At 35.1% G+C, this 16700-nt stretch overlaps 1 protein-coding gene across 1 annotated transcript in view; it reads right to left on the bottom strand.

The window, feature by feature from the left end:
• Positions 1 to 4679: 4679 nt before the first annotated feature.
• The window catches only part of LOC140983631 (uncharacterized), a 56210-nt gene continuing 44189 nt past the window's right edge, over positions 4680 to 16700 (bottom strand). The window contains exon 3 of the mRNA XM_073450754.1: positions 4680 to 4862. The gene's annotated coding sequence lies outside the window, so the exon portion shown is untranslated. The remainder of the gene's footprint in view (positions 4863 to 16700) is intronic.

A 16700-nucleotide genomic window follows, 5' to 3' on the forward strand; every position in this document is an offset into this window, starting at 1 on the left:
ATTATTAAAGACCATTTGAACTTTAATAAATTTGCATAACGGGCTTATACTCTTACAAGCCCATGATTCATGCTCTCATTACATTAATCTCATCATAATCCCGATCGACGATCCAACATTATCGATGTGACAATTTCAACTTATTGTTATTATGATGCTCACTTTTATTTCGACATCACTAATGTCTAATTAAGATATGTGTACTCCTTTGACTGTCTTAACATTCATGCTCTCAAAATTTCTATAAGCTTTTATAAACTTTATTTATAAGCTTATCGATTGATCAAATCAAACTTATTTCTTATAAATTCAACTCATTGAATTTATTATCTCAACGAGAACAAGATAATCCAGTACTTGTGTGACTCTCAATGGTTCAGGGATACAGCTAGCCGTGAGTTCACAACTCTTTGTGATTCAGGACAATTTCATTTATTCGGGCTTGCCCTAGTTATCCTCATTCTTTTCATCAACACCTTGATCAAGAATGTCAGAACTCATTTCTGATTGCACCTATCGGATCATGGTAAGAGCGTCTAGTAGCATCGCCCCATGATCCCCTAGGTATCACTGATAGTGCCTGCAAGAACCAGTCGCTTATGATTAGCGTACAGTACGGTCCCTTCATCTCATATATCCCAATCGAACCTGCAACCATTGGTTCATCGAGGGTTGCATATCAATTCGATAACTATGTGACACATATAATAGTGGCATCACATGTACTACTGGAGAACTCCTTCTCCAACGTACATCTCATACTCTGGCCAGAGATTCAACGCACTATTATTTCATCAGATCACATAGGATATCTACACCCGTAGGTGAGCTGTGAATCCCCGACTTCAATGCACTGGTTCCTATATGTGTCGCAACTGTACCCAATCTCACCACCTGATGACTCTCCTGGAGCCGGTAAACGAGTCAAAGCACAGCCCTAGCATATGGAACTTCAGTGTTGTCCCGGGTCGTAAGGACTAATGGTGTACAATTATAACCACGGACTTATCCTCTCGATGAATGATAACCACTTGGAAAGTCCGAGGAGGGTTGTTTGATATAATCATCATATGACTACCCATCTGCATGTTTGGACATCTCTATGACCTTACCAAAAAACGCGGTACACAACATCACAGATGCTAGTCTCGAGCTCAAGCGACCTTTATCCATGTTTTAGACGGCTGAATCGACTAGGAACGAATTTAGATTATACAGTGTTTACAAATTAGTTTCAATATCGAATTACGATTTATTTGTATTAAAGTATAATCAAGGACTTTATCTATGCTGGTTGCATTGGTATACATATAAAGTAAACTGAAACCATAAAAAGTTAAATTATATTAAAATAAAGATTGTTTATTAAACTTGAGTCAATAAATTCCTTATCTAACCGTTGGTTTGCAGGGCATCTACTTTAACGATCTCCCACTTGCCCTAGAGCCAACTACCCATAACTTTAATCTTATTGCTTCGCGATGCTTCCCAAACAATGGTCCTGGCAAGGGCTTTGTAAGTGGATCGGCAACATTATCTGCAGAGGAGACTTTTTCGACTGATATATCTCCTCTTCCCACAATCTCCCGGATGATGTGGAACTTCCTCAGTACATTTTTGGATCACTGATGAGACATTGGTTCCTTTGCTTGCGCAACGGCACAAGTGTTGTCGCAGTAAACCGGGATTGGATCAACTCCATTAGGAATAACGCCCAACTCTTGGACAAAATTCCTCATCCAAACTGCCTCTTTGGCTGCAACAGATGCAGCAATGTACTCAGCTTCAGTGGTGGAATCCGCAACGGTGTCTTGCTTGGAACTTTTCCAAGAGACAGCCGCACCATTAAGCATGAATACAAATCCAGAGGTCGATTTCGAATCATCTATGTCACATGGAAGCTAGAATCAGTGTAGCCTTCCAATTTCAATTCTCCGCCCCCATAGACCATGAACAAGTTCTTAGTCCTTCTCAAGTACTTAAGAATATCTTTCACGGCCTTCCAATGCATTGGACCAGGGTTCGCCTGATATCTACTTGTAACGCTCAGAGCGTAAGCAACATCAGGAAGCTAGTGTCGATATCATACCATACATGATACTACCAATGGCTGACGCATATAGAATACGTGTCATCATCTCTATCTCTTCATCAACTTTACAACACATAGCCTTAGATAGAGTAACACCATGACACATTGATAAGTATCCTCTCTTGGACTCTTCCATAGAGAATCACTTCATAATGGTATCGATATAAGTGACTTGGGTGAGTCCTAGCATCCTTTTTGATCTATCTCTATAGATTTGTATTCCCAATACATAGGATGCTTCACCCATGTATTTCATGGAGAATTTACTTGGTAACCATAATTTAGTTGATTGCAGTAATCCTACATCATTCTCAATGAGTTGGATGTCGTCAACATAAATTATTAGGAATGTCACTGCACTCCCACTAAATTTCTTGTACACGCATGATTCTTCAGGATTCTTAGCAAAACCAAACTCTTTGATAGTGCTATCAAATATGAGGTTTCAATTCCTTGACACATGCATGAGACCATATATTGATCTCTGACACAATGCTCATCATGGCCTTGTTCATGAAGAAGCGTGTATCTTGCAGGTGGTCTGATAACCCTATCTGACCTTCTAGGAGCATGTACTTCAACTACTGGTTGTTGGGGATTAGGTTCAACTTTTATAGTTGAGGGAGTATCTTGAATTTCTTCAAGTTCTATCATCTTGCTTTTTCTATCTAATAGAAATTCCTTTTTCAAAAAGTTGACATTTCTTGAAACAAACACTTTTGCTTCATTGGGATGATAGAGATGATATCCAATAGAATTCTTTGGATATCCTACAAAGTAGCACAAAGTGGATCTACTATCCAATTTGTCTCCCATTGTCTGCTTCACGTAAACAGGACATCCCCATATTCTCAAGTAAGAATATTTGGGAGGTTTTCCCATCCATATCTCATATGGTGTTTTATCCATTGCTTTAGTATGGACATTATTCAACAATATTGCCTCAGTTTCAAGCGCAAAGCCTCAAAACGATGTAGGCAACTCAGTGAATCCCATCATGGATCGAACCATGTCCATCAAGGTTCGATTACGACATTCAGAAACATCATTCAATTGTGGTGTTGCTGGTGGAGTCCACTGTGAGAGAATCACATTCACTTTTAGATAACCCAAAAATTCAGCACTTAAGTATTCTACACCTCAATCAGATCGAAGTGCTTTTATACTTCTTTCTAGCTGATTTTCTACTTCAGATCTGAATTCTTTGAACCTTTCAAATGCTTTAGATTTGTGTTTCATCAAATAAACATACCAATACCTAGAATGGTCATCAGTAAAGATAATGAAGTAGGATTTCTCATATTTTGTGCTAACACTTAGCTGGCCACAAACGTCTGTGTGGATCAAATCCAGTAGACCATGTGCATGTTCCACGTTTTCATTGAATGGAGTCTTGGTCATTTTTCTTTTTAGACAGGACTCACAAGTAAGTAGAGAATTTATGTCTGACTTGTCAAACATGTCTTTTTCCACTAGTTTGTGTATCCTTCTTTGAGAAATATGACCTAGTCTAGCGTGCCATATTTGTGCGGGATTTGGATCATCTAATTTTCTTTTGTTTGTTGTTGAAATCCTGTTTACTTGGACATTCACTTATCATTTCCAAAACATTTCTGGCGCATATAATTCCTTATGTCTGGAATTCTTGCAATGAAATAAATATGTTTTGACTTATCGAGATTTGTTGGCCCTTTAAGTGTCCTTCTAAGTTTGCCTCTTATTGGAATTGTTTTTCTTGTGAGGGGCAGAACATTTCTTTCCCTACCTTGTGGGTCATTTTTCGTCTGACGAGAGGTCCATTAGAAAAACAACAATTTCCTGTTTTATGGTGATCTCATAAGTTATAAGCGTATTGACTAGCTCTTCAAGGCTATCATCTATCTTATTCAAATTGAAGTTCACCATAACCCCGTCAAATGAGGAAGAGAAAGACAACAAATTAACGTCATCAAGTAACTCGTTAGGAATCACATATTTCAGGCCCACTACATTCTCAATAAGCCAAGTCATATGTACACCACGCTCATGGGCTAGAGCCCCATCTTGCATGCGTGTAGTCATGAGCTTTTAAAAGTGGTGTGCTTCACTGTACGAGTTTCATGCACCATGCAACTCTTGCATGTGTATTCGAATGTCAGCAGCATTCAACATTTCCTCAAACTGTCCATACAGTACATTTGACATAGAATCGAGCATGTGACACTTTAGCTTGCATACTATGGTCCAACCATCTTGCATGCTTTGTCAGTTTAGCAGGACTGACACTAGTGTGTATGTCATTTTCTCCGAATTTAGAACAAGTTTCCCAACTAGTCTTGAAAATTAGATTCGGTTAGCTTGTTAATAACAAAATTGGATTATGTGACGAAATCAAAAATATACTGATATGGAAACAGAATAATGGTTGCTGATTATTTTAAAATAATTTTAAGATATAAAATATGGATTTTTATTTTATAAATTTCCCTCCCACTATTTTGACATTTCCACCACCTTCTGATGAAATAGGGAAATCGTATTTCCTTAGTGGGCCGAGAGTCCAATTAGCCAATTATTGTGAAGGACTATGTATCATTGCTTTAAAATTTGCGAAAAATTAAAAATTTTCTTTTTAAATAATCAAAATACCTCATTCATAAATAAACCGATAAACAAAGTTTGATATTCAAAATGGCAGCGGAAGAAAATATTTGTTTGCAAAAATTTAACGTTTTAAGAATATTCAACAACTGATAAAAATTGTTTGAGAAATAAAATAATAAATGCTGAACTGAGGTCCTCGGGTGCCACTACTGCTGACCCAAGCTGGCTCACTGGTCCCCGCCCTCGGCCCTGACCTCATCAGTACCTACAACAATCAAGTCTAGTGAGCCTAAAGACTCAGCATGCATATATCGTAGGTAACGAGTAAATACTAGTAAAATTTTGCATGGGATAAAATATCATGTCATGGGGCATACTGAAAATAACCTGTACTGAGCAATTATAATACGTGCATGACTGAATTAAAATCGTAGTAAAAATGTTGCTCCTTGGAGCCCTGTACTGAAATAACTGGTAATAATTTTCTATTGAGATTATGGTTTTAAGATATAAAATATGGATTTTTATTTTATAATCGGTAACTGGCTACCGGGGGAGTATCAAACTGAACTGAACTGACCGGTCACTGGCGACCGGGTGGTACCAAACTGAACTGATCGGTCACTGGCGACCGAGTAAATAGTGCTCCCAAAATAGCGAATTGACCACAAGCAATATCGCATAAATCTCAAAAATAAGTATTTTCTATTTTCATGCACGTAATATAATTAAATTGTATAATGAAATATCCTGTATTATTTTTATCAACTGGATTGGATCGTTCTCAGGCTCGCTGCAACCTAAATATGCCATGAAAAATATGCAATAGCTTCTACTTGACCAACTATGCAATTTAAGTTAAAAATAATGAGACAATGTCGCTCGACGACTTCGTATTTAATCATGACTCCGAGCCAACCCGAACCAACACTGAACCAACGTATAGTCATGATTAAAATACACTTAAAATTATGAATTTATGCTCCTAAAATGGTGAGGGCCGAAATCTAGGTGAATGGAGGCCAAAACATGAAACGCTCTTTCGAGAGTCAATTTGGCACATCGCACCGTAAATTCTCGTACGACCTCAAAAATGATCCGAATCACAAACGGCAAAAAACGTGGCCTTCCTAACTTGATGAGGCACTGTCCAGTCCAAGGCCAGAGGCTAAAAGCCAACCAAGAACTCAAACGAGCCTCCGAACCGTCACATCAAGTTGCTATCAAATTCCAGCAGCAGCAACTTCGCTTGCATCGCGTCGTTTGCGAGACTTTTGGCCATTGGGGCTTGAACCACTGACCAGAGCCTCTCAACAACATCCCAAGGAATGATTTGAACCATGGCTAAGGGCCCTAGGCCAGCCACCATTCGAATTATTCCAGCAACATCAGAAAAGTTCCACCCGATAGCACCCTTGCGCGCGTGAGGGGTGTTTTGCTTTGCTTGCTGTCACGTCTCGTTCCAGTGGCCATTTGATTGACAATGGGACGATCTAGACATCCAGTGTTAGGGTATGAACCGTGGCTAAGGGCCATAGGCCAACCAAGATCCATACCATTCCACAAAACCTGAACAACACATGCTGTCAAATGAAGGAGTCGAAGGGGGGTGCAGGGCTGTTCTTGCATTTTAATTGAAAACCGATTCACCGTGGACCAAGCCACCAAAAGGGCGACTTAGTCATGTCTTAGACAGGCTAGGGAAGTGATCTAACCAAGGCTAAAGGCCCTTGGGGCAGCCAAGGTCAGATCCTTTTCCTTTGACAGCACACACAGAATTTTCGAAGACCCAAATGGCAAGGAAGAAAAGCTGCTGTCATTTTCGATTTCTGTCATGCAAGGGGCTTGTTTGAATGGACCATCACGGTCTTGACACACCCTAGTACGTGTCTAGATGTAGCCTAGTGAGCCTGGAGTCGAGCCATCCACCTGAAACATCAAAACAAGAGAAAACCCGTGAAGCATGAAATGAAGGGGCCGAAAAATCTGCATGTTGTTTTTTCTGAAATTTCTTGCTATGTTTCGGTTTTTGCAATAAATGATGATCATGTGATGTTAAATAAATGATAATAGGACTTGATTGAGGTTTGAAAGAAATAAATACATGCCTTGGATTTTTCGTTTGAAAGAAAAACGAAAAGAATAGACGATACGGCGCGGAGGAGACGGAGTTTCTTCTCTTGTTTTCTTTCTTGTTTTTCTTCCTTAATATTACCCTAGCCTCTCACGATTTTTAATCTGAAATGGCTGCTGTTTTCGGTGATGGAGGAGGGGATTAAGTGGTTAGGGGAGTGAGGGGGAGATCCACTAATAAAGGGATACCAAGTCTACCTTTCTTTTCAAATTTGAAATGTTGTTTGCTATCAAAAATTTTGGATGGATAATTTAATGGGTGTGGCCGATTTCTCTAGCTAGACTAGGTTAGGATAATGCTTGTTAATTAATTAAATGGTGCTCCCAAAAATCAAAGAATGATATCAAAGATTTTTCTTGGGGATATTAGAGGTGCATATGGACGATTTTAAGGTCTAGGTGCAAAGGGAGAATTGGTTTAATTAAATCTTGGTAGTGATTTAAAAGTTGGGGAGGATAAATCTATCTAGAATATTTAAGGGGATAAATAAAGAATGAGTTGAAATAAAAATCACAATTAAATCTTTAAAAAAAACAACATGGCCGATTTTTTTATCTAGCTAGGTGGGGTGGGATCTTGCTCCATTAATTATCATAGAAGATTTGTTGTGATATAATTATCTCCCAATAAAAATGGATAGGAAGACTATTAATTAAATGGGTTGTCAACTAAACTTTTAAATTGAATAATAGGGGCCGAAAATTATAATAAAGAGGAGGGAAAATATTTATTGAATATTGTATTTTAACTCTTTAGTGTTTTATCTGCTCATTAAATATTTAAAAGAATTAAGGAATTAATTATTGAACTCTATTTACTACTTATCTCCACTTATTTAAATAATTCCTTAAACCTTCTTTTACAATAAATTTACTTATTAATTATCTTAAATAAATTTTAGGAAATGTTTTCTTAGCATTAAATTTTATCTCTTTACTCCAACTCCGGTCCGGCCTCACTTAATGAACTGAAAAGAATAGAATTTAAACTACTAAATAAAATACTTCGGTTCAAAGAATGCATTTAAATACTCATGCAATGAAGTCAATTTAATAATAATAAAAATTTAGAATTATGCATGGCTTATACGCAGTCTAATTACGGGTTCTACAATTATAATCTCGAATAATATCAGCCAATTATAATCTCTAAAAGGTAGAGTTCAATTGCATCCATATGCAACCTCCGCGTGTTTTGCCTCACGTTTAAAAAGGACCCAATAATATGACGCCGTTTATTTTAGCGTGTCAAACCGACCCATCAATATTGAATTGTAGTAGACGGTCGCCATGAGTTCCCCCAATAATATGAGCCGAAGTCATGGGAGTTCCACTCAATTCACATCATATGTCCAGGAAGTCACAGCTTTCCGGCGTTCAGGCCTCCCCAATAATATGGGCCAGACACTGTCCGCGGGTAGCGATCAACATGCAACTACGGTTGATGGAAGGCAAGGAAAAATTAAGCTCTTTTAATTTTTACTTTTACGATTTGATATAAATTTTGAATCATATTCAAAATGAGGGATTTTAATTTTAAAATTGTCTCATCATTTTGATTTAATATCGCGTGCCATGTTTGTAGGCTTGCCGGATTCATGCAACTATATTATTTAATAATATACATACATGCATACTACTATATATCACATATATATCATAATATGACATTTCAACAATAAATAAGGATGATCGATCGTCAACACTATTAGATCCATGTGAGCCATACATGGATCCAGGCCCAAAACCTAGGTGAATGAAGGGATGCAAATGCAACTATTACAAGAGCTTCCAATATTTTACATGTCTTCATCTTGTTCATCAGGCCCACCATCTTCCAGTCTTGATCTCCCACTATTTCTAATAATTACATTTAAATAGCCATGGAACGTAAGGGATAAATCTCATGGGGTGGAAACGAGCCATAAACCAGGCCCACTTTAATAATATCAAATATTAAAAAAAACGAATAAATCAATAAAATATCCTAATATACACCTAACACATTGGTCAAGGCTCTCGATCATCCTTCATGCATTTAATATCAAATATTAACATCAATTAATTAAACAAATTTAATTAACTGATAAATCATATATCCAATTAATTCAATAACAATTGATTTCTTGTAAAAACTCATTTTTACCATAAATAATTAAAATCATATTCTAATTATTTATTTCACAAGAAAATTATTAATTTTTCAAAAATTAATTTTCAAAATAAAAATTGAACCAATTTTTCAAAATTATCAATTTCGCCCAAAAGTTTGAAAAATCAAAAAATTGCACCCTAGGCCCAAACAATTCAAGCCCATTATTCAACACGATTCCCGAGACAATCTCGTGCAGCCGCCCATTGCCCGAACGTTTCGGGCAGTGGCGGCAGCCCCTATGCGTGCGGCGCTGTGCGCTGGCGTGCAGGACGCCGCGCGCGCACGCTCTGCGAGGGCGTCCCACGCCGCGCGCGCACGGACTGCCCGGAACAGTTCCGGGCAGATTAAATTAAATTTTTTTTTTCTTAAATTTTTTTTTTCATGGTGCTATAATTTTTTGAAAAATTTTCTTGTGTGGTTATAAACAAATTATTCAATATCAAAACATACGATTTAGAAAAAACTTGGCTCTGATACCACTGTTGGATCTCGGTTTTTTACGCGCACAAACGCAGCGAAAGTTTTAAACTTTTTATTTTATTTTGATAATTAAAATATATTTGATTTGGACGCTCGTATGGTTTTACGATTAAACATTCATAGGGAGCTAGAATATTATACCTTCGTGAACAATTTTCACTTGGCTCCAACTACTCCGGTATTAGCGGATGTAGCTCTAGTTGAAAATCCTACGAACTTTCTTCATGAACTCCTAATTAGGTCTATGACCGGATTATTTGTTTCTCTTCTAACTTGCACTAGAAAATTAGGAGATATTTTGCGTAGAGATAAAACACTAAAATCCGGCACAATCCTCAAACTTGGAGTGGCCGAATTTTCAGAGAATTTCGAGAGATTCACGGCCGCTGGAGACTTTCTCCTTCTTATGAAAGCTACGGTCATCCCTATCATTAACCAACCAAAGTAATATATTTTATTATGTTAACAAATAATTACTTCCTTAATTAATCATATTAATTAAGTTAATGATTTCAATTCTCATTCCTTGTTTCCACCAAATCATGCATTATAATAATAATAATAAAAATCATTATTATATTTTCTAATCTTTTCTTTAATTAATTGATTAATTAAGTCAATAAAAGATTCTAAAATGCATGCCAACTATAGCCAATCTCGATTTGTTTTAATGCATATATTTATGAGAATATTATGGATTAATTTTCTTTGTGTGCAAGGATTTTAAAATTATGGTATCATGAATATTTTTATATTACATAAATCAATACAATATTTCATAAAAAAAACTTAATGGGCTATATTTTAACTCAATTAAAATATAATTAATTATTAAATCCCATTTGAACTTTAATAGATTTGCATAATGGGCTTATACTCTTACAAGTCCATGATTCATACTCCCATTACATTAATCTCATCATAATCCCGATCGACGATCCAACATCATCGATGTGACAATTTCAACTTATTGTTACAATGATGCTCACTTTAATTTCGAGATCACTAATGTCTAAATAAGGCAGGTGTACTCATTTGACTGTCTTAACATTCATGCTCTCAAAATTTCTATAAGCTTTTATAAACTTTATTTATAAGCTTATCGATTGATCATATCAAACTTATTTCTTATAAATTCAACTCATTGAATTTATTATCTCAACGAGAACAAGATAATCCAGTACTTGTGTGACTCTCAATGGTTCAGAGATACAGCTAGCCGTGGGTTCACAACTCTTTGTGATTCAGGACAATTTCTTTTATTCGGTCTTACCCTAGTTAGCCCCATTCTTTTCATCAACACCTTGATCAAGAATGTCAGAATTCATTTCTGATTGCACCCATCAGATCATGGTAAGAGCGTCTAGTAGCATCGTCCCATGATACCCTAGGTATCACTGATAGTGCCTGCAAGAACCAGTCGATTATGATTAGCGTACAGTACGGTCCCTTTATCTCATATATCTCGATCGAACCTGCAACCATTGGTTCATTGCATATCAATTTAATAACTATGTGACACATATAATAGTGGCATCGCATGTACTACTGGAGAACTCTTTCTCCAACGTACATCTCATACTCTGGCCAAAGATTCCACGCACTATTATTTTATCAGATCACATAGGATATCCACACCCATAGGTGAGCGGTGAATCCCCGACTACAATGCACTGGCTCCTATATGTGTCGCAACTGTACCCAATCTCGCCACCTGATGACTCTCCTGGAGCCGGTAAACGAGTCAAAGCACAACCCTAGCATATAGAGCCTCAGTGTTGTCACGGGTCGTAAGGACTAATGGTGTACAATCATAACCACGGACTTATCCTCGCGATGAATTATAACCACTTGGAAAGTCCGAGGAGGGTTGTTCGGCATAATCATCATATGACTACTCATCTGCATGTTTGGACATCTCTATAACCTTACCAAGAAACGCGGTACACAACATCACATATGCTAGTCTCGAGCTCAAGCGACCTTTATCCATGTTTTAGGCGGCTGAATCAACTAGGAACGAATTTAGATTATACAGTGTTTACAAATGAGTTTCAACATCGAATTACGATTCATTTGTATTAAAGTATGATCAAGGACTTTATCTATGCTGATTGCATAGGTATACAGATAAAGTAAACTGAATCCATGAAAAGCTAAATTATATTAAAATAAAGATTGTTTATTAAACTTGAGTCAATAAATTTCCTAGCCAGCCGTTAGTTTGCAGGGCATCTACTCTAACACAAAATAAAAGTGTGGACCATGTAAAAGTTTTATATTTCAAATTGTCAATTTTATCTTTCGTTTTAAAAAATTGGCGGAGATGTTTTTGTAAAATAAAATACTATTATTAGGAAAAAATAAGAAAACATAATATAATTACATTTAAAAGTTCAACTTTAATCAATATTTACTAAAAAAGATAAAGTATTACATTGTGAATTTGTCATCTCTTTGTATATATTTCAAAGGAACCTTAAAAAATTGGCACTGATATTTTTGTAAAATAAACTAATATGATTAGGAAAAAATAAGAAACATGATACTCCTTAAATTTGAAAGAGTCCAACTTTAAGTGAACATTTACTAAAATAAATAATACAATAATTAAAATTTTAAAAAATATTATTTAATTTAAACACATAAAATTTGTTGTTTTTAAAATTTTAAATTTTAATTATATTGTGAATTATATTAAAATTTTAAAAATTTAAATTAAATACATCGTACATACTTTGGAGTAGATATAAGAAATCTATTAAAATGAGCATTTGAATAGAGATTTTAAATGTTTCATTTTGGGAAATTTTAATTGAAGATATGATAGATTTTTTGAATGAATCTACATATACAAAAAGTTTATCAAAAAGAAAAAAAATCATATTTTTAAGATATAAATGATAATTTGATAATAATGTTGTGAATTATTATCTAAATGATTTGGTCTATAAAAATGTTATTCAAATATTAAAAATCTAGATTATGGAACAAAAATCTTTGGATAAACTCGGATATCAGAGTTTTCCATTTGTAACATATTATGTTATAATATATGAAAAGGATATTGGACATGATTATTTTGATGTAGAGAACCACAATATATTGTGAAAAATATTTATCTTTTTATTCATTCTTTTAGGAAAGATGATGAGTTGTCGGGAGAGAACGATCATCCCAGAGGCGGCCCTAAATTGGTCAATATGGGCCACCGCACAGGGCCCCCAGTTGGATAAGGCCTCAATTAAAATAGGGTTAGAGGTATATTGGGTTGGATATTTAGGCTTTGGATTGAGTGTGAGTTTCTGGAAAAACTTGATTATGATATATTGATTGATGACTTTGCTGATAAAAAAGCAAGAAGATCGGTTTTTCACCGTTAATCATAATAGAACATATTTTCTTTTTTATATGATGTAACGACAGTGATTATTAGCAATGTATAATGTAATGTTTTTTTATTATAGATATTAGTTTATGTAATCAAATAATGAAATTTTCATTATATCATTGATTTTAGTATTATTTTTATATAAATACAAAGGATTTTTTTTTTTTTCTTTTTGCACCGGACCCTTCAAAGTCTAAGACCGGCCATGGATCATCCACATTTGAAAGGATTTCAAGTGAAGTAGATTAGAAAATAAGTGCTACTCACTAAACAAACATTTACTAAGATTGTTTAAGATGCAGCAAGGATTGAAAGATAACCCGTCCATGGTTCTCAAAAACATGGAACCAAAATTAAAACTAAAATATTTTATTGTTTGTTCTAAAATCGGGAAAAAAAAACTTGGACATATGGTTAGGTTCCAGTTCCCAAAAATATGGAACTTGAATCATATGAAACCGAAATCAGAGTCGTAAATTAATTTAAAATTTTAAGATTTTGTAGTATATATATAGATATCTTAAATTATATTATTAAAATATTTAATTTTTTTAAATTTAATTTAGACTATTATTTTTAATTTTTTAAATAAAGAATAAATATTTAAAATTATTTTACATAATTTTTAAACAATTAATTTCAATGTCTCAAATATTATTTTTTTCTTTAAATTTTAAAAAATAAATGTTAGTTCAAAAAGTAACTGAAACTATTAGAAACCGACATTGTAACTATATCGAAACGGNTTTTTTTTTTTTTTTTTTTTTTCACGTTTATCTAAAAATGGGAACCATCGATTTTAAAACTGTTGTCTAACCTCTCTAGATGGAGTCTTTATTTGTACAAGTTCAATTATTGTTTGTAACAATACTTTTTAAATATATTGTTTGATAGCTGGGTGTGGGTCAATGGTTTATACACGATGATTATCTGAAAACATTAAAAAAAATATATTTTTTATCTAGTTCATTTAAATGTCAATTACGACATAAGAGAAAATATATGTTTCTGACTTTTTTTTATTGCAAGTAGATACATTAAAATTATCTTATTTAATATATAAAAAAGAAGTAATGTTTATAGACAATCATATGAATGCGTATTACTATTTGAAAATATCCACGTCAAGTGAATAATAAATTAAATTAATGAGGTGAAGCTTGGAACAATTGTTCTAAATTAGGAAAAAAAAATGAAGAACATAACTCTATGAAACATGTAACTAATATAAATTATTTTTATAATTGGAAAAATATCGAAACTTATAACTAAGTCTCACTAAGAAAATAAGGTAGGTTTATATGTGTAAGGTCTAGAAAATTCGAACTACGTAACCTGCCTGTATGTAAGATTAGGTTTTTCTAAAATATGTGTTTAATTATTTTAATGCATTGAATGCATGATCATGACATGGATATGTGTTTTATTTCATAGTTTGTTAAGATTTCATTTACTAAGGTTTTTAACAGTATTTTACGCTCGAACGAGGAATGGAGACTGGGGACAGTTAAAGAAATTTTTTTATTAAATAATTTGTTTAGTTATTTAGTATATTATGAATATTTGTGAGATTTTCGAAAATGGGCTTTTGTAGGGTATTTTTACTCATCGAGTCATATTTTAATCGGTATGTAAATTTTAGCAAGTCGGAGGACTTTTTGATGGTTCAGGCAATATTTTCGAAAAACGTATCTAAACGAAATATTTTACGGGAGTATTTTTGGGCTTAATGAGAATTTTTTTAATACATAATTGACCTAAAATCCTACTTAATCTCATTATTTTTTATTAAGATCCCATTATACTAATTATTATAATTAACCCTACCCTCCCAAACCTAATCACCATTCGGCCGCCACCTCTCCACCTTTAGCAGCAACATTTCGAAAATCGAGCAGCCTACCTACTAAAATTTTGTAAGGAATTTTCATAAGAACTACTCATCGTCCCTCTGGTGCTCGTTCTACTGGATTGTATTAAGGTTTTCGAGCGTAAATACACAAAGACACGTCCTATACCTCGTTTTTCTCATCATTCACATCAATATATGTTTATTTGTATGTTTTTGCATGAGAAATCTTAGATCTATTATGTTCCATTGGATTTACACGATTTTGACACGAAATATGTATACGTTTTGACATGTTACTCACGTTTTCCATTGCTTGTGTATAAGGGGGTGCTATATCAAGATTGTAAGGGTTGTACACGTTCTGATCAAGGGTGTCTAGGTGATGGAGTTGGATTTGGATCGAGCCATGGGAGAACCGATCGGATCCTAGGGTCTTTGTGATGTTTGGCCAATCGGGTCAGGAAAAGAAAAAGGGAACGGATGCGTGGGTTGAACCAGGCCATGGTGCGGACCTTGGTGGGTCCAAGATGTGGTGTAGGGAGGCCCAAGCGTGGCTGGTCATGAACCGAGAGCATATCGGGAGGGCTTGTTCGAAGGGGGCTCGCTTAGGGCTTGATTGTATGGAACCATGCATGATCGCTTTCATGGGGCTGTAGATGTGGTCTAGGTCAGTCCAAGAGGGTCTAGTGGTGGTTTAAGAAGGGTTGGTTCAGGTCTGGTCCAAGATGGTTTAGCCTACGGACGAGAACTCGAAGGGTGGATGCAACTAGGGTTTGAGCAACTTAGTTCCAAAAATTTCCAGCAAGGTGCAGCTTAGTTTAGGGGGTTCTAAATGGCTGTGATTTTTTTTAGGGGCTGGTAGGGTGTGAATAAGTCATGGTTAATATTTGGAAAATTTTTGTTAAGTTTCGGGTTGGTTCGGGTTAAAACTGGGACCTCGGTCCAAGTCTTAAAAAGAATCATGGAAATTACTTAATGGGCTTGATTTTAAGTCTAGGAAATGGTTATAAATATGTTTTGATTTGTTTTAATAAGTTTGGTTGGCTTCGGGTCGAAATTTTGAGGTCCATGGGTAAAATGGTCAATTAGGGTTTCCAGGAGCAAAATGGTCATTTTGCACCAGTATCAAGTTAGCAGTCTTGGCAGCGCATTGATCACGAAAATTTTCACGTTTAAAATGTATATTTTTATTATGAACATGAGTTTTATGAAAATACGTTGCATGCTTGGTTTTAAGAAAATATACGTATATGCATTAATTTTATAAATGATAAATACGATGACATGTTTGAAGGAGGTGAGTTGGTTGTCATTAATACAAAAACGAACACGAAAATGTTAAAGCTAGTGCTCAGTGGATTGGTAAAACCGTCGCAGATGTCCCCGTCTCTGGGTACCGCGGTTATACGTTGATGGATCTATCGACTATAGCTGATAAGAAAGTCACAACTAATGATCTGAATTCAAAAAAGGAAAATGAACACGTATATGATTACTGAAAGGGGATCGGTTACGGTGACCGGAAACGAAACGGAAGCACAAAAATTTCGATTTTAGCATAAAATTTTCGGCCACCAAGTAAATAATGTGTAGCAAATACAATAAACACAAAATGACATTCATAGTGTGTTAAGAAATGTACCTATCAATCACAAAGATTGATGTATGGCTCCAACTAAGGTGTAAACACCTTAGCTCTTCAATGGTATAAACTATCTTCAAGCTTCCTTTGAGCACTCCTTGCTCAACTATTAAGCCCTCCACCAACTAGGTAGATCCCCTCTTAATTTGCACTAGAACACTAAGAGGATTTTTCAATCTGAATTATTTTCTTTCCTCAACACTTGAAGAAGAAAAATGAGAGAAAAATGGAGGAGAGAACACCATGAAAATTTCGGCTAAGGTAGTGCTTGAATTGGGGGAAGGGAGACTTGTCTTGGACTTGCAAAAAGCAAAAAGCAAAAACACTTTTTTGCATGCCATGCCTTGATAACTCAAAAAGTAGTCTCCCAAC

The sequence above is a fragment of the Primulina huaijiensis genome, chromosome 8 (genome assembly GCF_012295235.1).
Source record: "Primulina huaijiensis isolate GDHJ02 chromosome 8, ASM1229523v2, whole genome shotgun sequence".
In the NCBI taxonomy this organism is placed as follows: Eukaryota; Viridiplantae; Streptophyta; class Magnoliopsida; order Lamiales; family Gesneriaceae; genus Primulina; species Primulina huaijiensis.